General features: G+C 40.5%; 1 protein-coding gene across 4 annotated transcripts in view; it reads left to right on the plus strand.

Moving 5' to 3' along the window:
- Positions 1-236: 236 nt before the first annotated feature.
- RBM25 (RNA binding motif protein 25) overlaps positions 237-26,623 on the plus strand; it is a 1,759,384-nt gene continuing 1,732,997 nt past the window's right edge. For all 4 annotated transcript variants that reach the window (XM_044074670.1, XM_044074671.1, XM_044074673.1 and 1 more), the window contains exon 1: positions 237-470. The gene's annotated coding sequence lies outside the window, so the exon portion shown is untranslated. The remainder of the gene's footprint in view (positions 471-26,623) is intronic.

The following is a 26,623-nucleotide window of genomic DNA, read 5'->3' on the forward strand; positions in this document are numbered from 1 at the left end:
AATGTGTCAGCACAGCACGTAAGAAATAAATTAATTGAAAATAGACAAGAAAGAAAACAGTCGATCACGAGCTTCCCCAAGGTATACGTGGATGTCAGCCAGTCCACTGACAGATTACGACATTCACAGCATGGCACAGAGAACGCAAGCGCGCCACACGTTGCCGTAGTTGATTTTCTTGTAAAGCATTTTTCAACTCACTTTAGGGGGGAGTATGAAGTCTCACGATATGTGTAACAGAGGTTGTGGTTGCAACGCACGACGGAAGGTCACGTGGAAAGCAATCTTTTTCATGTGAGGCCTAACAGTTTGGTGGTATTCCTTCGCGTTGAAAAAAAGATCTTGTTTACTGTAGTATTAAGCGCTGACAGGACTTAACAAGGAAAATACCTATTAAACATTGAACTTGATTTGAGTATTAATCAGCGCAAAGGATTACCGTTGGCAACGCGTGTGTTTGCTTATCTCGGGTGAGTGCAGCTTGTGCTTGGTCTGATCTAGGTTGAGTCGGCGGCATGCCACCGTAATCCCTTATTCATTCGTCAGTTTAGTTATAGAGCAAGTTTTACTATGCATTTGAAAAGATAGGACAGGTTTTATATGAGTGAATAATGTGTTGCTTTGAATGGGTACAGTGGGCATTTGCCCCTGGAAAGTTGACATGCGGGGAGTCCAGGCAGTCCCTGCCCTACCGGGAAGGGGGCGCAATATTTTGCGTTCTTTGGGCTTTTTGATCTTATCATCGGAGCTGCCTGACGCCTGTTTCTTGATTTGCAGATTCTGATGAGCATTTGGTGCATAGTTGGGATGGCTACTGGGGCCTATCTATTCAACTAATCTTTCTTAGAAACTGTAGTAGTGGTATGACAGGTTACCCTCCTCTCCGATGTTGAGATTTGACTTTTGCCACATGCCTGTGCATTGCTGCTTGCCTACAGGGCAGCTTTTGCTTTGGATCCTTAAATTCTGTTGAAATGGACTAGCATGGTTATTCTCTATAGTCATAATGGGTGACCTTTGATTTTGAAATTTATTAAGTTACGATTAGAGAAAGCCAGTTGTAAGTTGAATTTTTCAGTTGACCGTGTTGGCAAAATCTTCACTGCATGTATGTCATCGTATTATTTATTTATTGAAGTTCTCATTTTACTCCGAGTAAGTGGTGCATGTTCTCAAATTGAGTGTTTGTGTTTAGTATTTACATGTCTCTAGAATATCCTGTGTATGCCGGTAATGTCAGATTTGACAGATGTACTGTAGTAGTTATGTTATAAGACCATTGTTCATCCTCTTTCAGTGTTTCTTAAACTGCAGAGTTGGCACTGTATTGGCTCTCTGATTTAGTATTGCACAGATCATATTATTGTATTAATTTGTGGTAGTTATTTGCAGCTTAATATGTTTAGGTATTTAGAGCAGAAATGTCAACTTCTCATTATGCAGTATGTTTGAGCTTTGTGAGTATAGGTATCGTTTTGTGTGAATTATGAATTCATGCAGGTTATATCATTGTGCATTTTTTATCACTATGCAATGTTGTGGCTCACCTCTACATTGTTTTTCTGGAAGTTGCACAAACTGTAAAGAAGGCATGCAAGGGTGGATATATTTTGTTGCCCTCTGTGCAGGGTGGGTACCATTTTTGGAAGGTAAATAATCGCATCAGTAGGTAAAAGTTTAGCCATAGTTAAATATTAGGCAATTTTGTTAATATTTTGTGTAATGTGTATTTAAGTAGTTTTTGCCCAGTTCATCAAAAATTGGGAAGATAGCACTGTATGTTGACAGTCAAATTATGTTGGTTGTAGGAATTGAAGGAATTCTATTCATGTTGTAATACTTGATGGATATTTGGCTTGCATAGTTCCATTTGTCGATGTGAGCAGCGGATGCATACTTTTGTATGCATGTTGGTTTATTTGCACTGCAGACATGTGGTAATTGAAGGCACATGTATCAAATATTAAATTTTTTGACGTGAAGAACGGTCTTGTTAGTAAAACATGGATTTATGTTTGTGTGAGGGAGAAGGGGGGTAAGTAGTTCTTAGTTAATTAGTATCTCATTGATGAATATGGGACTTTTTCAACCACACTGTTGTATCATTTGGTTCAGCACTTCCAGTAAGGGGAATTGTGAACTTTTAGTCCCCCCCCTTTTTTTTTTTCTTTTGTGTGTTATGCAGATAAAACTCTGTGCCTACTTTAATGAGTGCAGCTGGCAGCCCCTACTAGTACAGCGACTTACTACAATTCAAACTGATCCATAAGTAGTTAGGTGGCTAACAAATGGGTTGAGGTTTAGGACCCATGTAGTGAGGGTGTAGGTGCATCCTCATCAGACATGAAGGTGACCAGTAGTGTTCCTTGGGGCTGGGACCATTACTAGTAGGTATATATTTTGCAGATTTCCAAGTTAAGAAATGGGATCTCTGTTAACTAAGTTTGTGGGTGACCGCAAGCTTGATGTCACTCTCAAGTCCTTTTCTTTTGTGCAGAATCTCCCAGATAGAACTTGTACATGTCAACATCTGATGCTCACAAAACAGTCATTTCATCTGTCTGTAGTATAGTTAGTGCTCCGCTTCAAAGTGATAGTATGGTGAAAGACCTTGTAACACAAGTAAATAATTTTCTTGCATTTGACCATAACGTTGCAGAGGTGGTTAGGAAAATTTTTATTTTACTAGTGCTGCTGATTGCAGATGATATTTCATCTAAATCCAAAGAAATTTGAACCCTTCTGTATTGGACTATGTCTCATATATGTTGTTTTGATGGTTATATTAAGGGACTGGGATTGTTGGATCCTAAAAGGTACAAAGGTTTTGCATAAGCAATTACTCAACATAACACTGTTCAGTAGCAAGTAGTGGGAGTGCGCGATGGGAAGGGTAATTTTAAGTGATCAGTTGGAATATGAGCAGCAAACTTGTCATATTGGAGGGTGAGACACAGAGGAAATCTCTTGACTACTCAACTGTTGGAAGGAAAAGAGGATTTGAATTTGTGAAAACCACAAAAGTTTCGGTATAGAGCAGGTTCATAAAACAATCAGGAAGATAAATTTACAATAGCAGCTGAAGTGGAGCTTGTGACACAGCTTCTTGAATGTAGCATTTCAGCAGCGGTTGTAGTTGTATCATATTCAAAAGTGTAAAATATGCAGGTTAAAATACATGTTGGATTTTCAGCTCTGTGTATTTTGTCTCCTTGGTTACATGTTCTTTTGATATTTACAAATACTGAAGAAACTAAGGATTAGTTAAAAGAGATGCCCTTGCTTTCACTGTGGGAAGTAATGGAGACTCAACGTGTAGGGGTTTATCCTACTCATTTTAGATAAAGGTGTGGGCAAAGGTCTTAACCTGTTGAGAGGCCAATGTGAAACACAAACCCTGGCAATGTAAGACAGTCAAGAAGTGGAACACCTTATTTTCGCACTGTGCGGACACATAACATTTCCATGTGGCCTGGTAGAAGTGGGCTTTCTGCCATGTTTATTTCAGCCAAGAGCGAATTCTGTACATTTGTGAAATTCAGTAAAAACACACACTTGAGTACAGGTTTGGGTCTAACGTAAATAACAATGATTTCAACATTTCTGATTTCCAAGTTTTTATAAACCTTTTTTTCCCCAACCTATAGTTTTATAACTATTATTAACCAGTTGGTTGATTTGATTAGAAAAAACTCGAAGCTGGGACTACCCATATACCCATGTCCTGAAATGAATCTTCTACATTTGCAGTCACAGTGTTCTACATTAAATATTCATATTTTGGTCTATATCTTCTAAATTTTACGTTTTTTTTACATATATATTTATCAGCATACTGTTCCAGTGTGCCTAAACGGTCAGTTAAGTCCGTTTCTTTTTCATATGTGCTCTGTGTGTAACACATGTAACTAGTTTGCCTATTTTTAAGTAATCCGCATACAGACTGTAGAACTGAAAGATCCAACTTAAACAAGTACGGTACTAGGACAGAACCCTGTCTAACACCCAGACTGTAACACAGAATTCCACTGGAATAACCTGTCCAGTTGGAATAACCTGTCCAGTTGTATGTTGTTTGCTATTACTTGCCATGTTCTACATATAAGCCATGCAGCTATTCATCTTATCTCGATGGATAAATACCTAGTTCTAATTTATTGGTAAATGTTTTGTAAATGGCCTTATCAAAAGCTGAAGTCTGTGTAAATTACATTGCATTATAATGCATTTCTTTATAGCTGTTGGAGAACATCAGGTTATAAGTAGTTATAATTCTGTTTTAAAATGCATGCTGGTAAATTGTTTCAAGACCCATCCTTTCAAATTCTGACAGTTTATCAAAAATAATCTTCACCATTTTTTTGGCAATCTGAGCCATAAAATGTAACTATTCGTACAACTTTTTTTTGAATCCATTCATTATCTCCGATTTTGTATGATGTGTAGTACACAGAAAACCCCACTAGATGACTGACTTACTAGTGGCAACAGTAATTTATAGAAAGTAGACACAGCTATTATTTCTTCTTTTATTGCACTAAAGTAATGGATTTTGAATCAATAACATAAAAGTAAATTAAAAAAATTTATATAGCTGTGCATTTTCACAGTCCTTTTGTAAGAGCAACTGAATAGTCTACAAGCAAAAACTGAAGGTCTGTGACTGACAAAGTTTGCCGATGACTGCAAACTGGTAGCTGTCAAAGAATCTTCAAATGATGTTAACATCGTGCAGGAGGGTATTACACAAACAAATGATTGGTGCCAAAGTCATGGCCAAACTTAATGAAAAAAAAAAAGTATTATCATCCCTTTTGGTAAGAGCGATGTTCTGCCAAGTACCACATTGGTTCATAGTTAGGTACTAGGCTATCTGCCCGAGGGCATTTATAAGCCTAGCCAGAGTGTGTCAGCTTTCGCCGCCCCATTGATTAATTAACTGAGTCTCTGTCATGAAGAGCCAATGAAGTGATCCCATGGGTGTATTTTCTGTTACTCATCCACTCGTCAAGGTTTCTCTTGAAGAGTGTTAGTGAGGGGCTCTGCCTAATGTAGTTAGGAATTTAGTTCCAAAGCATGGGGAGTCTCTGTGACAGGAATCTATCCCTCCAGCATGTTCTATTTATTGTAGGAAGTAGAGAGATGGTGGAACCAAGATCCCAAGAATATAAATATAAGTATGAGTAAAGAGACTTGTAGGCTGGAGAATAAAATACTTGAAATTTATTCCAAAACACAAAGGTAAGCGCTTTCAAGACAATCCTCTTCATCAGACCTTAATACACAAATAAATTAGCACACAAGATTTAAATAAAACCAACGACCAATAAAAATTCTTTAAAAATCAGCGAAGCAACCCTCTTTTTTTTCAAGAGAGGTTTTAAGGACACAGCACTGTTAAGGCCAGGTGATAAGTATGGCTTAAAGTCCACTATCCACCTTAATTCAGCATGTTCAGTTTCATTGTTAATGTCACATTCTCTAAAACTCACGTTCATTTTCTGCAAAACCAAAAAATTTTAAATTGTGCTGGTCTCCACAATCTAAAACATGCTTGGCTAGTGCATTAGTAAGTTTACTGTTCCTAATATTAAGGTGTTCCATTACCCTTGCCTTTAAAGTTCTGTTGGTTTTACCAATGTAGAATGCACTACAGTGATTACACTTAGCAAAATACACAATGTTTTTAGTAGAGCAATCTGCGTAAAATAAAAACTCTACAGGCTTCTGATGCACAGGGTGTAAAATCATGCAAGTAGACCAAATACTAATATAAATTCTGCAATTTCTACAAGAAAAAGTTCCTCTACGCTGAGAGACAAACCTGTCACATATTTTCTTCTGTTTGCAACAAAATTTCTTTTTCAAATTCTTGCCATTTTTAAAACTAAAACTGGGTAACTATATTCTTAGTAATGTGTCTAGGATGCATACTGGAGCAGTGAAGAATGTTGTTCGTCCTGCAATCCTTCCTATGTATTCTGATCGAAATATTACCAAACATATTTTTACTCGGTTACATCCAGAAAGCTGATTTCACCTTTGGAGTGACTAAGGGAGAAGGATAGGCACCCAGTTGTGTTATCAAGGAACCTAACATATGTATCTAATTGTGTCTCATCACCATGCCAAGCAAAGAAGATGTCATCCACAAAACGTTTATAAAACGTAATGTGCTGCTTGTACATGTCGGAGGTAAAAAACATTTCTTTCTCCCACTGGGCCAAAACAATACTGGCGTATGTGTTGGCACATGCCGTGCCCATAGCAACTCCCACTTTCTGAAGAAAAAACTCTTTCAAACAAAAAAACATTCAGCTTTATTACTAAGAATATAGTCAAGAACCAAGTCTTACGCTGCAAGAGATTACATACAGACAGGGAAGAATTAATGGAAGCCATGAGTCATCTCCCTACAGAGTTTGTTGAGAGAGGATATAAGAAGTCTGATATTGACAGAGCGATAGTGGAAGTAGATTCATATGAAAGTTACAAAACCAAACCCTACTATTCAAATGAGCATCTAGTGAATGCACTCCCAGAAAGGCAGATCTCCTCAACATCTGTGAATAGGCTATGTCTTACTTTTTCTAATTATGTCAACAAGACATGTGACATCATAAAAAGAACTGGCCCATTCTCCTTACTGACCCTGAAATCAGTCGTGTTGTTGGTTCTATACCCAGTTTTTGTTTCAAAAATGGCAAGAATTTGAAAAAGAAACTTGTTACAAACAGAAGAAAATATGTGACAGGTTTGTCTCTCAGCGTAGAGGGGCTTTTTCTTGTAGAAATTACAGATTTTGTATTAGTATATGGTCTACTTGCATGATTTTACACCCTGTGCATCAGAAGCCTGTAGAGTTTTTATTTTACGCAGATTGCTCTACTAAAAACATTGTGTATTTTGCTAAGTGTAATCACTGTAGTGCATTCTACATTGGTAAAACCAATAGAACTTTAAAGGAAAGGGTAATGGAACATCTTAATGATATTAGGAACAGCAAGCTTACTAATGCACTAGCCAGGCATGTTTTAGATTGTGGTGACCAGCACAATTTTAAATTTTTGGTTTTGCAGAAAATGAATGTGAGTTTTAGAGAAGGTGACATTAACAATGAAACTGAATATGCTGAATTAAGGTGGATAGTGGACTTTAAGGCATACTTATCACCTGGCCTTAACAGTGCTGTGTCCTTAAAACCTCTCTTGAAAAAAAAGAGGGTTGCTTCACTGACTTTTAAAGAATTTTGTATTGGATGTTGGTTTCATTTAAACCTTGTGTGTTAAGGTCTGATGAAGAGGATTGCCTCGAAAGCACTTGCCTAACTTTGTGTTTTGAAATAAATTTCAAGTATTTTATTCTGCAGCCTACAAGTCTCTTTACTCATAATTATGTTCTATTTATTGTTGTGGCGAGGTTTAGCTCACTAGAGCGAGTGGCTCGCAGTGACTTGGATTTCTTTAGGTGGAGCATGGCCATCAATTCTGAGTTGGACATGGCTTTGTAAGTTGGGCAGAGATCACCTCTGAGTAAGCAAAATGCCACTGAGTACAGCCGGAGTTTTTCCAGTTGGGCTGCATAGGGCATATGTTTGAGGCCAGTAATCCTCTTGGTGAGGTACTTTTGTGTTTTTTCCAGCTGTTGGACGTGTCTTGTGAGGTACATCCCAAATGGGGCATTGTACTCTATGATGGGTCTGATGAGTGAAGAGGGGCACTATAACCTCTTTATTTCTAGATTGGAACCCTTTAGTAATTAGATGGGCTACATAGAAGGATTTCCTAACTACTAGTAATTAGATGGGCTACATAGAAGGATTTCCTAACTACTTTGGCAATATGATTGTCAAAGGAGAGATTACTATCTTCCTGGGTCCTCGGATCTCTTATTACCTCTTCTGTATTAAGGGGGCTGCCACCTATGTAGTAATTCATGGGTGATTTGTTTTTCCCAAATGGGATGACTATGCATTTTTTGGCATTTAGCTTGAGACCATGACTTTGACAACAGGTGTCTGTCTCTGTAAGGCCCTTTTGGAGAATGTCCATGTCAGCCGGAGAGTCAATTATGGCTCCCAGTGTGCAGTCATTGGCGAACTTGGTTAGCCATAGTCATCTTGTGTTTGCCTGTACTTCTGAGAAGTATATGCCGAACGGTAGGGGTCCCAGGACCAAGCCTTGTGGGACACCACTTGTGACTTGTTTAGAGTCTGACCTGGAGCCTGCTATTCTTACCGTGTGAGTTCTGTGTGTAAGCCAGTTGGCAACCCATCTTGTGATGTAGGGGTTTATGTTCAGGCTGGTGAGTTCTTCTATAATTCCTGAGTGGGGAATGGTGTCAAAAGCTTTGGCGAGGTCAAGGTAGGCTGTGTGAACCACCTTCCCCTCTTCTATGGCCTTGGTGACTGTCTCGAAGAAGTCAACCAGGTTTAGTAGGCATGATCTGCCCTTAACAAAGCCGAACTGGGTCGGGTCAAGTGTTTGGAGGTTCCCATTGTCTTTGTTAATGAGTTCCATGACGATGCGCTCCATAGCCTTGCAGACCAGGCTAGTCAGGCTTAAGGGCGATGGTTACCAGGGTCAGTTGTGGCCCCTCCTTTGTGGAGCGGAATAACCGTTGCTGTGTGCCATTCTGTGGGCATGTAGCCTGTAGAGAGGCTGAGGTTGAACAGTTTGTTTAGGTGGGGGGTTAGTTCGTCAGCCTGGGACACCATCTGGCCCCATTGACGCTGTGCTTTTGGCTTTTGAAAGGGCTGTTTTCACCTGTGCGTCTATGATTTCTGGGACACTACACTTTTCCGTATTGTTGTGGGCCCTTTTGAGGGTGAAGAGGGGGGTGAAGTTTGCACTGAATCCATCTGCCAGGATTGGCAACATCAGTAGGTTCAGTATATTTTGTGCCATTTTGCACTAGCTCAGAACATATCTGTGAGTTGCCACTTAGATTCTTGACATAGCTAAAGAAGGCTTTGTGGTTATCTTTCAAATCCTTGGCTATTTTTCTTTCGAAGTTAGCCTTGGATGATTTTATGAGAGACCTCTGTTTCTTACTGATACTGATCAGGGATGTCTTTCTTTCTTGGGATTTGCTTTTTTTCTGAACTAGTTTCCTCCTTCTATTGTATAGCCTGTTTATGGCAGGGGTCCACCAGACTGGTTTCCTTCTCTTGGGGGAGTGATTCTTGGTTTTGCTAGGGATGGCACGATCCATGCATTCTTGTAGGTGCTCGGAGTGCATTTGTAAAGGTTCCTGCATCTTGGACACTGTTGTCCTTTAGCATGGGGGCTGTGAAACTTACCACCTCTGTCTTAAGTAAGGTGAAGTTTGCTATAGAAAAGTTTTTCACTGTGGTTTCCTTGGTTGGGGGTGGTGGTGTGGTGTGGACATCCAGAGTGAATAGTTTATGGTCTGATCTAACCGGTTACTGGTTGACCTCCGGTGCGGAACACCTGCCGCCCATGTTGGTGATGACCAGGTCCAATATGTTTTCACCTCTGGTAGCGGAGTTTACCAGCTAATTCAGGGCATTTGAGTTGATAAATTGCAGGAAGCGCTGGACCTGGGAGTTTGTACTTGAGTAGGTTTCCCAGTTAACGGCAGGGTAATTAAAATCGCCCAATATCAAGGTGTTCGGTAGGACCTTCATGTTCTCTAGTGTCTCCAGAAAGGCGGAGTGGTGGTCCTGGGTCATGGAGGGTGATCTGTAGCAGGCCGCAATTTGCATTGCAGATTTGCCCGATATTAGTTGCACATGGATGATCTCAGAGATATCATGCTGCGCCACTAATGTGGAGGTATAGGTATCCTTGATGAATATGGATACACCCCCTCCTTTTGTGTTTCGGTCCATGTTCTGTGGCCGAAATGTGTGTTATGAGTTGTAGCCCGGTAGTGCTGGGGTGCTCTGTGGAGCCTTGAACCAGGTTTCAGTTGATGTGCAGATGTCGACGTTCTCCATACTGAGGAGTGCTTCGAGCGCGTGCATTTTGAGATTTAAACTCCTGGCGTTGAGTAGCATATCCCTCATTTTTTTATTTGTGCTGTTTACGGAGGTGGGTTTGACTTTTGAGCCTTGCCTAAAAAAGGCACTATGGGGGCAGCAGCCGCCTTGGCCAGTATTCGAAAGCCTAGGGGTGAGAGGTGCAAGCCGTCTCTTGCGAAGCAACTAGGCTTGTCGAGCATGTCGTCCCAGGCTGACAGACACTGGATCCCCTTTGAATGTCACCAGAAACTTAAGCAATTGTTGAAATTGATTTTTTCTGTATACTGCGGTATCATTTTTGGTGAGGGCAGGATGCTACTCTGGGTCAGGGTCATACCCGCCTGTGCTACATGATCAGAGAGCTCTTCCATGTCTCTTCATGTAGTCCAGGGAGGTACGCCTCAGGTCATTTACACCAACATGAACAATGACAGTCATATTTGTACTTGTTCTGGAGTGACCTGAGTGCTTGTGTGATGTGGCGGATTCTGGCTCCCGACAGGCAGCTAACAGTAACCTTCTCCTTGTACAGCCTAGTGAGTAGGACGTCAGTGTGCCTGACTATAGAGTCTCCTACTACTAGTGTGTTAGGTATGTTATTTTGCCTGAAGGGCTGTGATTGTGCGGCACACTGATTTTGTGTTTTATGTGTTGTCTGGTTTGTGACGGGAGGTGCAGTTTTTTTTTGGGTGTCTGCTTTGGAGGTCTCTGATGCTTTTGCAGGTTTTTATTTATAGCCTCGGAGTATGATTTTGTGTATTTGTGTATTTTTCGCCAGTGCTGGTTTAGTATGTCTGTGTGAGGCTGGAGGTGTGGTGCAGGTGTTAACCTTCTCCTCATGACTGCCTGTTCCAGTCTTTGGTGGAGAGAGCTTAGTTTCCAATTTAGCTATATAATTGCATCTCTCGCATATGTTAATGTTTGTGGTAGGCGGAGAGGGTTGTCTGTGTATATGAGGCAGTTGTAACATTGCCTCAGGATATACCCAGGTTCACCAGCTGGACTGGAGAGTATACCTGAAATTGCCCATTGGTCATGCCTGAATAGTAGGGTGAGCTGCTTAGTTGCTTGGTTGGTGAGGGGTGAATAATGAGCGTTGCCCTGCTGGGCAATCAAGTGTCGGGGCATATTGGTGCTTCCTATTAGGTCTGAGCAAATGCTGGACTGTAAGATGCTTTTTAAATGCTTAGGTTGAGACTTAGACTACTTTCAAGGGAAAAACTGAAGAGGACACTTGGTGGAGCCGGGAATAATTTAGCCCTAGCTAACCGGCGCTGCCCGGATGTGCAAAACTGTGCAAACGTGGTTTTTACAGCAGGGAAATGAAAGAGAGAGAAATTAGCCCAAAATGGCCTATAAACTACTAACTTCTGGGCTGGAACCACTCCTCCAGGGACAGATGGCTGCTCAATGCTCCCTCTTTCACAGGTGAACATAGAAACCTTGTTCTATCCAAGTAAGGTATGGGCAACTCAGAAACTTGTAACAAAGCCCTGAATTCAGCACTAGCTTGAAAACTGGGACTATACTAGCTTAGAAAGGTGGGAAACAAGGACTTTTTTTATTTTTTTGAAAAGAGAAGGCAAAAACAGTAAAGAATACACTTAAAACAGCTTTAAAAGACTGTAGCCAGTAAAAAAAAATACACTTGAAACAGCTTTAGACGACTACAAGCAATCAGAAAAGGCTTTTAAACAAATTACCCAATTAACCAGTAAAAAAAATCTCAAAACTGAGCCCTGTTCCTGTAGTCTTCAGTCAGACAAGTTCTAACTGCACACTCCTGCCACTGCGGTGCAGGGGAACCTTCTCCAAAAAAGGCCTGGATTAGTGCTCAAGTTATACAAACAAAGCTAGATTCAGCAGGCCCGAATCTAGTTTATGCGACAGCAAACAAGGCACACCAATTTCAGTGAGAAACAGTTCAAATATGCAGGCACTATAAGCCTCTAACCAGAAATTCCCAGCTCAGAAAAGCAGAGTCCAGCCTCTCCTCCCACAAGAGTGCAGACCACAAACCTTCTTAGTGTAAAATGACTGGCCTGAAGCCCAAGTACTTAAACCAGAACTAATACACTTTTAGAATAACCAGACACTGAGCCTTCAATCAGCAGTTCACAACTTAGAAGGATGTAAGCTACCTGTCCTGCCACAACAGTGCAGACCACAAACCTTCTTAACGTAAAACAACTGGTCTGAAGCCCAAGTGCTTAAACCAAAAGGCTTAGAATGATAGTTACACCAAGCAGTAATAAATACAATTGAGTACTTTTAAGATGACGCAAAAGCAAAATAAAAGTAATTAAATAGGAAGAAACACAAATACAGTAAAAGCAGATGAATAAACTGCAAATTTTTTTTTTTTTTTTGAGTGAGCAAATGAGATGGGCCCAAGAGGAGTATCCGATGCAAATTTACAAGAGGGGTGGGCAGTTTCAAAGCCACCAAGGTTAACACCAAAACAAAAGCAGGGAGGTTGGGTGGGGAACTAACTGAAAAAACAGAGCCACAACTTCCAGCTAGATAGTATTCAATGCAACACAAATCAATTTAAATGCTGTATTATTTGAAAAAAGTTCAGAAAGATTTACTTAAATTCACTTGTACGTCCAGTTGATTGCAGGTAGGTCTTAGCCGGCCAAAGGCAACACTATAAGCAGCCACTCAGTGGTGAGAGACCTGGCCACACAGGTTGACAGCAGTCTTACCTTTGATCACCATGTCTCCATAGTGGTAAGAAAGGTTTTCTATGTTGCACATCTCGTAAGTAAGGGCATTGCCTCCAGAAAAAAAAGAAGTTATACCCTCACTGTACTCTTACTCATCAGGCCAGTAAGTGAGTACAATGCCCCTTTTGGTATGTACCTTTCCAAGAACCTGCAGCAGTTGGAGAAACCACAAAGGTTCCTCATAAGGAAAATTCACTGTCTTCAGCATCTCCTATGTGGATCATCCAAAATCACTGTCACTTAATTCTGTTTCTTACAGACTACTCTGAGACTATCTCTGCCTTGCATATATGGCAGATTGAAAATGTTGCATATCCACAAGTCAAATGGTACACTAATTACTCGCTCTAAAGACCTTAACCTGGCATGTGACATTAATAAAACCTGCTGGAGGGACAGATTTGACTCCCAGAGTTTACCACGCCTTTGGAACAGACTCACTTCATGTCAGACAGAGCACCTCATTGGTCCTCTTCAAACGCAGTCTGGACGAGTGGATGGGTAGCTGTAAATTCACCTCAGGTATTCCACATGAATAAATAAATAAAATAATTTCATTCATTACACCATTTTGACTACCCAATATTTCTATCAGAGTAGTCCACAGGGAATTTTTAGTCTTGTTAGTAATTGAGCTTTATTTACCTGTAACCCTGACATATGTAATTCTTCCATAACCATTTCCGTTTCTGCATTTTCTTGATTTCCACATTTGTCTGGCTTATATAGATTTTCATAACATTTCTGAAATATTTCTAGTACCAGTACAGGATCTCAGGTTATTTTCCTTCTTGTAGGTTGTTGGCAACAGCCCTTTTATAACACACTCTGGATATATTTTCCGAATAAATTTCTATCTTTTCTAATAACTCACAAATAATTTCCATTACCCATTCCTTAAATTCCTCTCTGTTTAACAGCTAGGTGGAAAGTGCCAGTGTCCCATTTTTATTTTATTATCCTGCAATTTTGTGTTGGTTATTATTGGTGCGTGACATGAAGTAGTTATTGGTTGCGTATCAAAACTTTCAAATGCATGTTCCTGTGAAGTATAATTTCTTTCTAACCTAGCCAAGTTTGGAGAATAATATGTAAATTCTCTCCAAGCTCCAACTACTGAATTTACATCTTCCACACCAAATATTTTCATGCATTTCTTCAAAAGTTTACCTTTTTTTGTTATATTTTCCCTTCTAGCCGCCCCATTACAACCTCACTGTAAATATCAAATTCCTGTTCCCACCTCTAAGTAATAGTCCCTGCTGACAGCTGATTATTTCTCCCAGAATTCTTAAGTTCTGTTGAAATTTTAGGTGGAATATAAATACATATTGGCATAATCCTCATCCCTTGACAGTAGCCCCTTACTTCTACAGATCTACCATAGTTTTCTTTTTTCCTGTTTTGTGACTGTTGAAGCTCTTCTAGCAGTTAATGTAAGTACTTGTCTTTTCCTTTGTCCAAAAATTCAAGTGAGTAACCATCTTGAAATCCTTTCTTTTATCAAATTTATATGTTTTAGTTCTTTCCAAATGTGCCTGCTGTAACATAGCTTATTTGTGCAAAGCATTTTTAATGTAATTCACTACTTTATTTTTTTGTGTATACCTGTGAGACCATTCACTTTTAAAGATAATATGGAAATTATTATTGTAAGTTATTTCCACCTATGTATAACTGTTTAAAAAAATGTCTAGTTTCAGTTTTCGTGTTGCACACACAAGCTAACGTTTTGGCCGGTTAATATTTTCTGTAGTTTCTTGTCATGTCCATTTGAACCTATGCCATATCTTACAGGACTTTTTAATTTTAGTGAACTCTCTCTCAAAAAAACACACACACGCTAACCGATTAGCTTTATGCAAACACATAAAACTATCCTTATTCATGTAACTAGTTTAACCTTCCAAATAGGAACAGTTGTCCATGATTGACGGCTACACTGACAGGGTTGAATGAAGGTTATCCATGCTAAAATGCATCTTCCAGCCTGTGCTTCTACTTCCACTAGGTGTTGTCTGTATTTGTGTTATCTTTATTTCTCTCTCAGATGTAGAAAACAACTTGAAGGCTTTCAGAAAAACTATCTTTTAGCCATTGAAAGAAAAGAGTATTCTATTTTTATTGTCCTTGTCAGCTTGCCTCCATAGAAACGTGAGAACCAGATACATGGTTGACTTAAACTTCTTATCTTGCCAGAGGGAAAACTTTTTTTTCAATACATTCAGTGTTCTCTTTACTTGCTTCCTCTTAAAACTTGTTAGATCAAGCTAAGGGCTTTAATCCAGTTATTTCCCTATGCAAAAGTAAGAAAAAGCATAACAGTTTTACTTGTATTATGTTATTTTGTCCAGACTTTCTTCTCTCTTTGCACTGCATTGCCCGCATTTCTAAAAACTGAACAAGAAGAAAGAAAAGAGGATAAAAATGGGCATATGTTGACTTTAGTATTCCTACTACGTAAAAAAAACTGAAAAAGCTTTAATTTATAGTTTGCAGTATATGTCATAGTTTACTTTACAGTTAACTCTCTTCCTCTCCTTAATATTCTTCCAAACATCAATGACAGTGAAATAGGGCATTAACTTGTATGGAACACCAAAGCATTACAACATTCAGTGTTTCCTTGTTCTGCCATATTTCGCAAATGTGTTAGATGCTTTGTCATCCCACATTTATTCATTAATCTCCCGAGTTGGTGGTTTTCTTCCTGTTGATCTCCGTCTTCCAAGTCCAGTATCTTGTTCCTTTCCAATGTTGTACTGGTTCTTATAGTCTCTGTCTAATCCTAGCATTTTTTGAAACATCTCTTCTTGAGCAGTCTCACACGCAGCCAGCCTTTTCTTCATTTTAACCTCTGATTGTTTGCAGCTTTATCAGCTCATCTCAATTTCTGCTTAAAGCTTCTTCCACTTTTTACAGCCTTTAGCTATTGGAGTTGATATACTCCTTCAGTGTTTTGTTTGTTTTAGTCCGCTCTGAGCACATTTAATTTATTTAATTTTTTCCTCTAGGTTACTGGAAGTCATGTCTTGAACAAAGATGGAGCTTGAACTTCTTTTTGCTGAACTGCAGGATTCTTCCCAGCCAGTGTTTTCTCCTCACCCGTTTTGGTAGATTTTCTTTCAGGTTCTGTACATTTCTTTTGTGCTGGCATCCAGGCAGTGCACTTACTAGCTAGTAACTGAAATTTATTCAAAAAGACATTCGCTGTTGCCATCCACAACCTTTTTTTCACACTGGGGAGCTGAAATTAAGCTGTTACTTGGTGTGCATCCATCTTGCAAGTCCCCAAGTTGGCTCGTATACCACAGATGTAGTCCATTGAGTCACCACTGTTCACTGCAGAACAGCAGAAAAATGTAAAATGTGGAGTGTTCCACACAATCTGGAGCACTTGGCTGGTAAGAGTGTGGGAGCAGTAGCGGGAATTGGATGGAAGACTAGCAAGACTTTGGGGCAAACCACCATGACAGAGATAGCAAAAAATATGTTGAGTAAGGGACTGTTTTGTGGGAAGATGTAATGAAATTTGGGACTAAGTATGCAGGAGAGGAGTAATTATTAAAACACAACTGTAGTTATTAAAATTGGGCTGTTCTCTACAAGTAGTGGAATTGAAGACCACAATATTAAAAGGAATATTTCATGCCTTTGACTGTGGCCCATCATAAAGGTGTTAATTGTTGAGAAGACAAGTATTGTTACAGCTGTTTTTTTATTTCCATAAAACAAAGTTGTATTTTTGAGTATGTACAGGTAGAAACTGAATTAACTTGGGTTATCAGTTTAACTATGAAAGTTAGTTGTACAGAATAAGAGTCCTATTTGAGTATGGACTCCAAGCCCTATCACTATACTCTCTGCAGTCTGTAAGATGCAGAGGTGATCTGTGTCTAGCGTAGAAGGTATCCTCCGACCCGATATTGATGGATTTACTGCACATTAGCAAGTCGGATGGCATCAGGAATATTCTTGTTTAGGGATCTAAACTTCTTCTAAAACACCAACAGAATGTTTTGGAGGGACAGAGTATATCTTTTAGAGGATACCGCTGTTCTGGAACAGACTCCCCATCCACATAAAACAAAGTTCATCCCTGTCCATATTCAAATGCAGCTTGGATCGTTGTATGGAGAAACAGAAAATGTACCCTGGGACTGCCCCTGTACTATTAATGGAAAGAGACCAGATGTTCTTCATACCACATTGCTGCAGTCCTAACACTTGGTTAGTCCGCTGTCCCAGTCGGCCCGAATACCAAAGTATATGGCTGACGTCGGTCAAGGCGCATTAGTCTGACGTCAGGGTACAAATGCGCATGACCGACGTCATATCCTCAGTCTTTTTTGCCGCATGGTCCGATGCAGAAGCAGTTTTGCGAGTGCAGGTTGGCGTTCTGAAATTTTCTGAAGTCGGAGTTTCAGACCGAATCAAAGTTGGCTAAGTACCCCGTTGGGGAATATTTTGTTTTTTTCTTGCCTCAGTATTTAACCGGATGTCAGAAAAAGTGAATAACTGTATTTCTTGTGGGAAACAGATACCTCATAGGGATTACCATACCTTGTGTATACCTTGTTTAGGGCCTGAGCACGACGTTGTTGGATGTCGCTCTTGTGCTAGATTTAACAAACGCACTATAAAGAGAAGGTTAGACTGTGCCAGGTTAGTTTTTGGGAAGCGTTGTAATTATAAAATGCCGTCGGATGCTCCGGCGCCGCTTCGTCCAAAAAGCGCAAGGATAAAGCAGTAAAGCCTAGGTTGGAAGAACCGTCAGTCCCGGACGTCGGTTCTTTAGAAGGCTCAGTCGAGCCGGAGGTTCTGCCAGAAGTTTCTTTGGAGTCTCAGGGAGAGACTTTACTGTTACAAGATGTCTTCTCAGGAGGTAGGCCAGGCTGAAGGGGCTTCTCAGGTGGCTGTTCTCCCCTCTCTTCCTAAGGTGGTTAGGCCCTCCCCTTCTGTTTCCAAGACTTCTGTGAGAGGCAGGCCAGGTTTATCTTCAGTGGGGGTCTCTCCTACTTCTTCAGGATCTTTGCCTAAGAAACATATGCTTAAAATGGCAGAAGATTTGATTACTATGATTAGAGGTTCTATGCCCCCTCCTGATAAGAGGCCTAGGGTGGAACCTGAGCTTGAGAGTTTTGAGCAGTGTTCGAGGCTTCTGAGTCTTCTGAAGACTTGCAGGAGTATCCCACTTATTCTGATTCTGATGTGGATGATTCTACTCCTTCTTCTCCTCCTGAGGATTTCTCTTTTCAGAGACTCTTCATTCCATGAGGGAGCATTTTAAATGGGAAGGCCAAGATTTCTCTGATTCCAGGAAGAGGCTTAGGGAATTTTGTTTTACCCCAGCATAGGCCTTTAGCTATACCTCCTGTTCTGGATGTGGTGGAAGATGTTTTTGCAGAGGCTTCCCTGAACCCTGATTCTTTGCCTCCTGCCCCAGTTAAACCAGATAGATATTATAGGGTGCCTGAAGCTCATAAGTATCTTTTAAGAGTCCTAGGGCAGACCCAGAAACTGTTTCTCAGGGGCCTAAAGGTGTTAAGGCTTCTGTTGTTAAAAATCCTGTTCCTCCTGATAAAGAGGCAAGGGCTTTGGATAGATGGGGAAAGAAGGTGTATACTTCTTCCACTTTAGCCATGAGGGCTTTGAATTGCCAGTTCCACATGTTAAAATATCAAAATTATCTCCTTTCACAATTGAAGTCTAAGGTGGATGCTCTGGCGGAAGATATTGAGTGTAAAGAGTTGCAGGATTTAGTTCATGTGTCTGAACAGGTGGGTAAGCATTCCTTGCAATGTGGTTTTGATGCTGTGCAGGCCTCTTGAGGGTGGCTGCCACTGGTTCTGTTCTTCGTAGGGATCAGAATTTAGCTGGGAATGTTAAGACAAGAATTTTAGATGCTCCGTTACAGTCTGGCGTGTTGTTTGGTTCGCCTGTGGAAGCTGTTTTAAAGAAAATGGAGGACAAGGCTAAGTCTATGCAGACTGTTAAAGATTTTTACAGGTTCAGCCTCCAAGTTTAGTAGAAATTGGCCTACTAAGGGGTGGACATATCCTGCTTATGATTCCCAGTCTAGGGGTAGGTCTAGACGTGGTAGGGGCAGAGCTCAAGGTTCTTTTAGGCCTAGAACAGGGAGTTCACCTGCTCAGTCTTCTGGTGAGGGCAGGGGTCAGTCCTTTCGTAAACAGACCCAATGACCTGCCTTTTCAGCTGCCAGTGCTTTCTCGTCTGGCAGCACCTTTGGGAGGAAGGCTGGCACTTTTCAAAGAAAATTGGAGTTTAATTACCCAAGACAGATGGGTATTGGATATCATTCACCACGGTTACAGGTTTTATTTCCATACCTTGCCTCCTTTCAAAGGCATGCCAGACATTCCTCCTCTACAAAGAAAAGAGGCTCACAAGCAAATTTATCTGTTACTCCAAATAGGGGCCATTCAGGTTCCTGTGCCAGAAAGGGGCCTAGGATTTTATTCTCGCCTGTTCCTAGTACCAAAGAAGGGGAACACGTGGAGACCAATTTTGGATTTATCTATCCTCAACACTTATCTGGACATTCCCAAGTTCAAAATGTTGACGTTACAACAGCTTTTACCTCTGCTGGGCAAGGATCACTGGATGGTAACTTTAGATCTCAAGGAGGCTTACTTTCATGTACCTATCAGACTAAGTTGCAGGAAGTATCTGCTTTCGAGCTTGGAATTCCCATTATCAGTTCTCTGCATTGCCCTTTGGCTTATCTACTGCGCCCAGAGTATTCACAAAGGTTCTGGCTCCAGTGATAGCTTACTTCAGGCTAAAAGGAATACAAATCTATCCTTACTTGGACGACTGCCTGATTCTGGCTCAAGAAAAGGAAGACCTTTTACAGCATTTGGAATATGTGATAGCAGTGCTAAGATGCCTGGGGTATTCTGTGAACGAAATAAAGTCCAGTCTAGTACCCTCTCAAGACATGTGCTTTCTGGGTGTGAGACTGAATACACCAACCCAGATGGCCTTTTTAACCCCGGACAAACAAAAGAATCTTTCCCTTTACTTCCATCAACTATCTCTTCAGTCCGGGCTGACTGCAAGGACAGTCCTTCAAGCCTTAGGGTTCATGGTATCTTGTATTCTGGTGCTTCCCAATGCCAAACTGCATATGAGGAAGCTGCAATGGTATCTCAAAAATGTATGGACACAGCACTGCCAGGATTTGGACACTGTCATTCAAATAATACCTTGCATTCAAAAGGAATTTTTGTGGTGGGCTCAGGAATGTCACCTAAACAAGGGACTCTCTGTGACCCGGCCAGAGGCGAGTCAGATTCTAACGACAGATGCCTCAGACATAGCTTGGGGAGCTCATCTGAATGGAAAGTGGATACAAGACAAGTGGCCTGCCAGACTACAGCATCTACATATCAACATGAAGGCGATGTTAGCAGTCCAGTTTGCATTAATGGCTTTCAAGGAGTTACTTCTTCCAGGGCAGGTGTTGATTCTGACAGACAACACAACTGTCATGTGGTACATCAACAAACAAGGGGGAACACATTCTTACCCTCTATGCAGGCAAGCAATGATTTTATGGGAGACTGCGCTCAGCTTGCAACTAACTCTTCAGGCAAGGTTTCTGCCGGAGCACAGAACTCCTTAGCAGATGTGTTAAGCAGACAAATCATGGATCCCGTGGAAACTGGATCTTCATGTATTTCGAAATTGACAGTGTCATGGGGAACTCCAGACATAGATCTGTTCGCTTCTCCACTAAACCACCAGCTGCCAAAGTTTTGCACAAAAAGGTTTCATCACACAGCTTGGAAAGTGGATGCTCTTTCTTTCAGTTGGACAAACCTTCATGTGTATGCCTTTCCACCTCTGCCTCTTCTCCCAAAGGTACTCCTAAAGGTCAGACAAGACAAGCCAAGGATGATTTTAATAGCTCCAGATTGGCCTCGCAACACTGGTACCCATTACTGAGGAGTCTGGTAAGGAAGCCTCCATGGCCTTTACCTTTGATTCCACACCTATTGTCTCAGAGGGACGGTCATCTACTCAATGTCAAGCTTCACTCTCTTCATCTAACAGCCTGGCATATTCTGTTTTGAAACACAGCAGGTCTCAACTTCCTCAACAAGTTTTGAATGTGATTATGGAAGCCAGAAGACCTAGTACAAGGAAAGTGTCGCAGAAAAATGGAAGAGATTTTTATTTTGGAGTGCAGCAAAGAATTTGGAGGTTTCTGAGCCTAATTTGAGTGTGGCTCTTCAATATCTGACTGAGTTATTGGACAAAGGTTTGTCTTTCTCTTCCATTAAGATTCATGCTGCAGCAATTTCAGCTCACTATGATTGTGACCCACCATTGTTTTCTCATCCTTTGTTCAAGCAATTTCTTAGAGGGCAAAGAATATAAGACCGAGCTCCTACTCCTGCTTGGGATCTCAATTTTGTGTTGGAGAAACTTACTCTGCAACCTTTTGAGCTCGCGGCCACTGCTGAGTTGAAATATTTGTCATGGAAGACTGCTTTTGTTGGCCATTACTTCTGCAAGAAGGGTTTCTGAATTGCAGGCCCTTTGAGCCTTTTTGATTTTCCATAAGGATAGGTAATCCTTCCTTTATGCCTAAGGTGGTTTCTAGTGTGGCTTTGAACCAAACTATTCATTTGCCTACTTTTTATGCAGATCCCCAAAATAAGGCGGGAAAGATTTTGCACACTTTAGATGTACACAGGCAGTTGCGTTATTATTTAAGCAGGACTAAGGATTTTAGGCAGTCTCAGCAGTTGTTTGTTTCTTTTGCTTTGAGTTCTCAGGGCAAGCCTGTGTCAAAACAAACTATTTCTAAGTGGATTGGGTTTTGCATTGCATTTTGTTATTCCCATCATGGCAAGGAGATTCCAGCTGGGATTAGGCCTCATTCCACTAGGGCTACTGCCACTTCAACAGCATTTCTAAGGGGTGGCAACTAAGGATATTTTGGAGGCAGCTACTTGGAGTTCAGTGCATACTTTCTCTAAGCATTACCACCTTCCTCTCTACTCTAAATCTAGGGCTGGTTTTGCCACGGCTATTTTGCAGGGCATGTTGACAGCTCCTGCTTCTTTATGATTTGCCAGCCTCCCTTACCTCTGCTTTGGGATTCTACCCAAGTGTTAGGACTGCAGCAATGTGGTATGAAGAACATAGTACAGTTTTGTACCTACCATAAATGTAGATGTTCAAGATCCACATTGCTGTTTCCCTCCCAGTCCCCCTCCCTCCTTCCCCTCTGTGTTTAGGGGTGGTTGTGTGGGTGGGGTTATATTCTTGTAAATTTGTATATATTGTATATATATATTTGGTGCAGGAGTGTTTGGTGTTTTTTGTTTTAGGCCTTATCTTTTTAGGGTCTTCTGACATCTGGGGCAAGAAAAGACTGAGGATAGGTCATGCGCATTTGTACCCTGCCCTGACGACGGCAGACTAATGCGCCTTGACCGATGTCAGCCATATACTTTGGTATTCGGGCCGACTGGGACAGCGGACTACCCAAGTGTTAGGACTGCAGCAATGTGGATCTTCGAACATCTACATTTATGGTAGGTACAAAACTGTACTTTTCTAAAAGATTTATCCCATGCATCAGTCCCCTCAAATTATCTGTGGTACGATCCCATTTATTTTCATTAGAGATTATGTATAATAATTGAGCATGGCGTAAGCAAGGCCAATCTGTAACCAAATTGGTTAGATTAACTCCAGCACAAAAAGAGAAGTTGGCTAAGCTTAAAATAGCCAGCAGGCACGGCTAGCTTAGTACTTGCCTATGAACCTTTGAGTTTCATTCATTTGTCAGTCACAGCTCCTCTATTAAATGAATGTTTATAAAGTTGTCACTGGTATTCGAGTAAGAGTTATAAATAACAGTGAAATTTAAGCTGGAACATTGAGAGTTAATTATATATTTTTAATGAAACTAATTACTTATCAACCAAGGGATAAGCAAGGTCAACCTCTAGTCAAATAGTGTAGGTTAATTCAAGCACAAAAAGAGAAATTGGCTAGGCTTAAATAGCCTTCAAGGACAGCTAGTACTTGCCTAGATTATGAGTACATTGTAACTGCTCTGGTAGTACAAGCAAATCCTTTATAAATATCCATGGCCTAGCTCAAATGTTAACATATGTTGTGGCAAGAGTCTACAAAGGGTAGTAGAACTAAGTGATTCATACATTAAAGATACCTTTGATTTTTATTACTAAAATTGAGAACGTATCTATATGTGAAGCAGATCTATTAGCCGTTTTAGATGTCAAGTCAGTCTACACTCTGGTTCTAAATAATGAGGGAATGGAAGTGGTTAGACTGGAATTGATTAATTCTGAAATTTTTTCATCGAATACTTTTCATTTGTTGTTGGAAATGTTAGATAACATTCTTAGTTGCAACTATTTTTTTAAGTTTTATTCAAGTTTTTATTGTCAAAGTAATGAAGTGGCAATGCGGACTGTTATGATGCCCAGTTATGCCAATATCTTCATGCATGGTTGGAGAAAAATGTATATTTGAAAGTGCATATCATAGCAATATTTTGTTGTGAACGTTTTATTGATGGTCTTTCTAATTTGGAGGATATTAACTTGTTGAATTAATTTTTGGCTTCTGTCAATAATGTCAATTCTTTCCTTAAATTTACATCAGAAGTAAGTGATCAAAAGATTAATTTCTTAAATGTGACTGTGTTTAAAGACAATGGGGAAATTAACAGGGATATATAAAAAAAAGTAGTCCAAAATAATTTGTTTAGATTATAAAAACATGCATTCTAAAAGAACCAAAGAAAATGTTGTTAGAGGCCAACTAATGAGAGCGAATAGGCTCACGGACAAAAGAACAAGGTTTCATGCAAGGAGGAGTCACTTTGTGTAACAAGTTCAGTAGTAGAGGCTATCCAGTTAGATTGGTTAATGACAAATTTTCAGAAGTTTGTGACCTTGGGAAGCATGGTAAGACAACCCCTAAAACAAAGAAAAAAATGTAGATTATAATATATCAATGCAGATTAATAATAGTGTGGATAAAAAAGCTATTAAAACTTTAATAACAAATAAAGGAAGTAGTAGGGGATCATCCAGTATTTGTTCAAAAAAGAGGTAAAGAGTTTTAAAAATGATTTCCAGTCTAAGTTGAGTTAAAAGCAGAATGTAAGAAGCTTGATATGTACAAATGTTACAGCTGGAATTATTGTCTATCTACACACTGAGGTAAATGATTGTGAATGATAAAGTTAAGATTAGGGTCAGTTATACATGTAAATCCAAACTTGTGGTTTATTTAGCTACATGCAGTTCTTGCACATTTTATGTTGGTCGCACCATTAGAGAGTTGTACAGAAGAATGTATGAACACAAGTATACAATATCAACGTGATGAAAGAAATGCGCTCAGCAAGCACTATAAGACAGGTAAGAGTAAGATAGATTTTAAGTTCGTAGTCTTGGATCAAATTGAAGACTATGAAAGGATGTTTAATACTGAGGATGAGTTAAGCTGGAGCGAATACTTGTGGCAGATCAAGTAAAAGGCTTGTTATCCCCATGTTTAAATAACAGAGAAGAGTTTACAGCGTACATAAAAAGGAAAGGGTTAAACTCTGATTAATTTTTCTTTAATTTGTCTATGTGATTATGTAAGTATATAAATGTGGTTGAATTGTTGGTTTATTCAGTCTGAAGGCGTCTTTTGGAACAAGACAAAAGCCCTTACTGAATGCTGAACTATGAAGTAAAGTGCCGTTTGTTTTTACTCGGAAGCTGTTTTTTAGATCTTGTGTGGTGAGTTCATGGCTGTTCAGAATCGTTTGCTGCGGCTGTGTGTGTTTTAACTTTAAAGCCTTAATATTATAAACAATTGCGTTTTTGAGGGGAAAAAAAGTAAAATTTAACTTTGATCACTGCTTTGCAGAAGTAAATGACCGTTGCAGTTGTGTGTTTGATATGTGTTGCAACATGTAAACTTTGTTATTTCAGTGTTTTGTTGTATATGCAACGTATGAAGCCTGCATGTTGTGGTATTTGAGATATGCAGCAGTCAGGAGATGTTCTGCGTGTTTCACTGTTGCAGTCAACATATTTGGGTTATCTGCCTGCAGGTAGCCCTCGGCGGCCTGAATATCAAAGTCTTGGTTCCTGCGTCGGATGCTGTCTCTTCTTTCATTACGTCAGGTAGTCAGGGGTATAAAGCATGCAGCCGACGCCATTACATCAGTCTTTCTTGCCCCGCTGTGCCCGAAGCAGAAGCAGTTAGCAAGTGCTGGTTGGCCGACTCCTGAAATTTTCGTTTTCGAGTTTCAGAACCGAAGTCTTCTTCAAAAAAGCTAAGTACCCTGTTGGGATCCTTTTTCTTGCACTAAACCAATGTCAGTAAAAGTTAACAATTGTATTACCTGTGGAAAGCAAATACCTCATAAAGATTTTCATTCGTACTGCATTCCTTGCTTAGGCCCAGACTACGATGTCCCTCGCTGTCGGTTTTGTGCCTTATTCAATCCTCGAACTATTCGCCATCGGTCCATTTTTGCAGCAAACTGTTTCAGTACTTGGTTTAATTATCCAGAAATGGCTTTGGTAAGCCATCCGACTATTTACATTCTGAAAAAAAAATGTAAAGATAAAGACAGTGACAGACCGCATAGGTCCAAAGCTGCCGACGATGCTTCCATTAAGCTAGTCGCCAGTTCGCCGGTACTCAGTGAGGCGCTTTCGCAGCCCCTGATACCTGCTACTTCAGATTCGCAGGCCTCTACTGAGACCCATTCGGATTCCGGTGTGCCACGAGATGCTTCTTTGACTGTGTAACCTGTGGATGTCTCTACCTTGGATGGGTCTGGAGCCGCTGTGCAGGCATCTGCTTCTGAGGGTGTATTCAGGCCTACGGACTTGCATTTCAAACCAACGCCATCTTCTTCTTTAAGCCCTAAAACTCAACCCACTCCTAGAAAACCGATGTCCAAACCACATGGTCAGGCCCATATGCCCTAAAAAACAAGAATGGCTGAAGACCTTATTACTTTAATTAGGGGAAGCCAGCCTTCTCCCTCTAAGAGACCTAGAATTGATTTTCCTTCTGATTCTTCTGATCAGGATTCTGAAATTTCTGTTTCTTCTGATTACCAGGATTTGCCCTTATCTACTTATGAGGATTCTGATGCAGAGGACTCCATTCCCTCTGCTTCCCCTCCAGAAGATTTTTCTTTTGGTGAAACCTTGCACACTCTTGGGGAGCACTTCTGTTGGGAAAGCCAGGATTACTCTGACTCCAAAAAGAGGCTTAGGGAATTCTTACTCCTACCTCAACACAGGCCTTTAGCTATCCCTCCTGTCCTGGACATTGTAGATGATGCCTTCTTGGAATCTAGCCTGGCCCCAGACACTTTACCTCCAGCTCCCAGGAAACCTGATCGGTATTACAGAGTACCTGACTCTCACAAGTTCCTTTTCTAGAATCCTACTGCGGACCCAGAGACAGTTTCCCAGGGACCTAAAGGCAGTAAGGCTGCTGCTGCCAAAAACCCAACCCCCTCTGATAGAGATTCCAGGGCTTTGGACAGATGGGGTAAGAAGGTATACACTTCTGCTGCTTTGGCCATTAGGGCCTTAAACTGCCAGTTTCATATGTTAAAGTATCAGCAACATATTATGAGACTACTTAAACAGAAAATGATGTTGATTCCTGACTGTACTGAAAATAAAGAATTACAGGATTTAGTGCATTCTGCTGAACAAGTTGGTAAACATACCTTGCAATGTGGTTTTGACTCTCTAGAAGCATCTTGCAGGGCTGCTGTCACTGGGTCTGTTCTTAGAAGGCATGCTTGGTTTAAGGAGCATAATTTGCCAGATCATGTTAAAGCTAAATTACTGGATGCTGCCTTAAA

The sequence above is a fragment of the Protopterus annectens genome, chromosome 6.part0, assembly GCF_019279795.1.
Source record: "Protopterus annectens isolate FY-2018-M chromosome 6.part0, PAN1.0, whole genome shotgun sequence".
Lineage (NCBI taxonomy): Eukaryota > Metazoa > Chordata > Ceratodontiformes > Protopteridae > Protopterus > Protopterus annectens.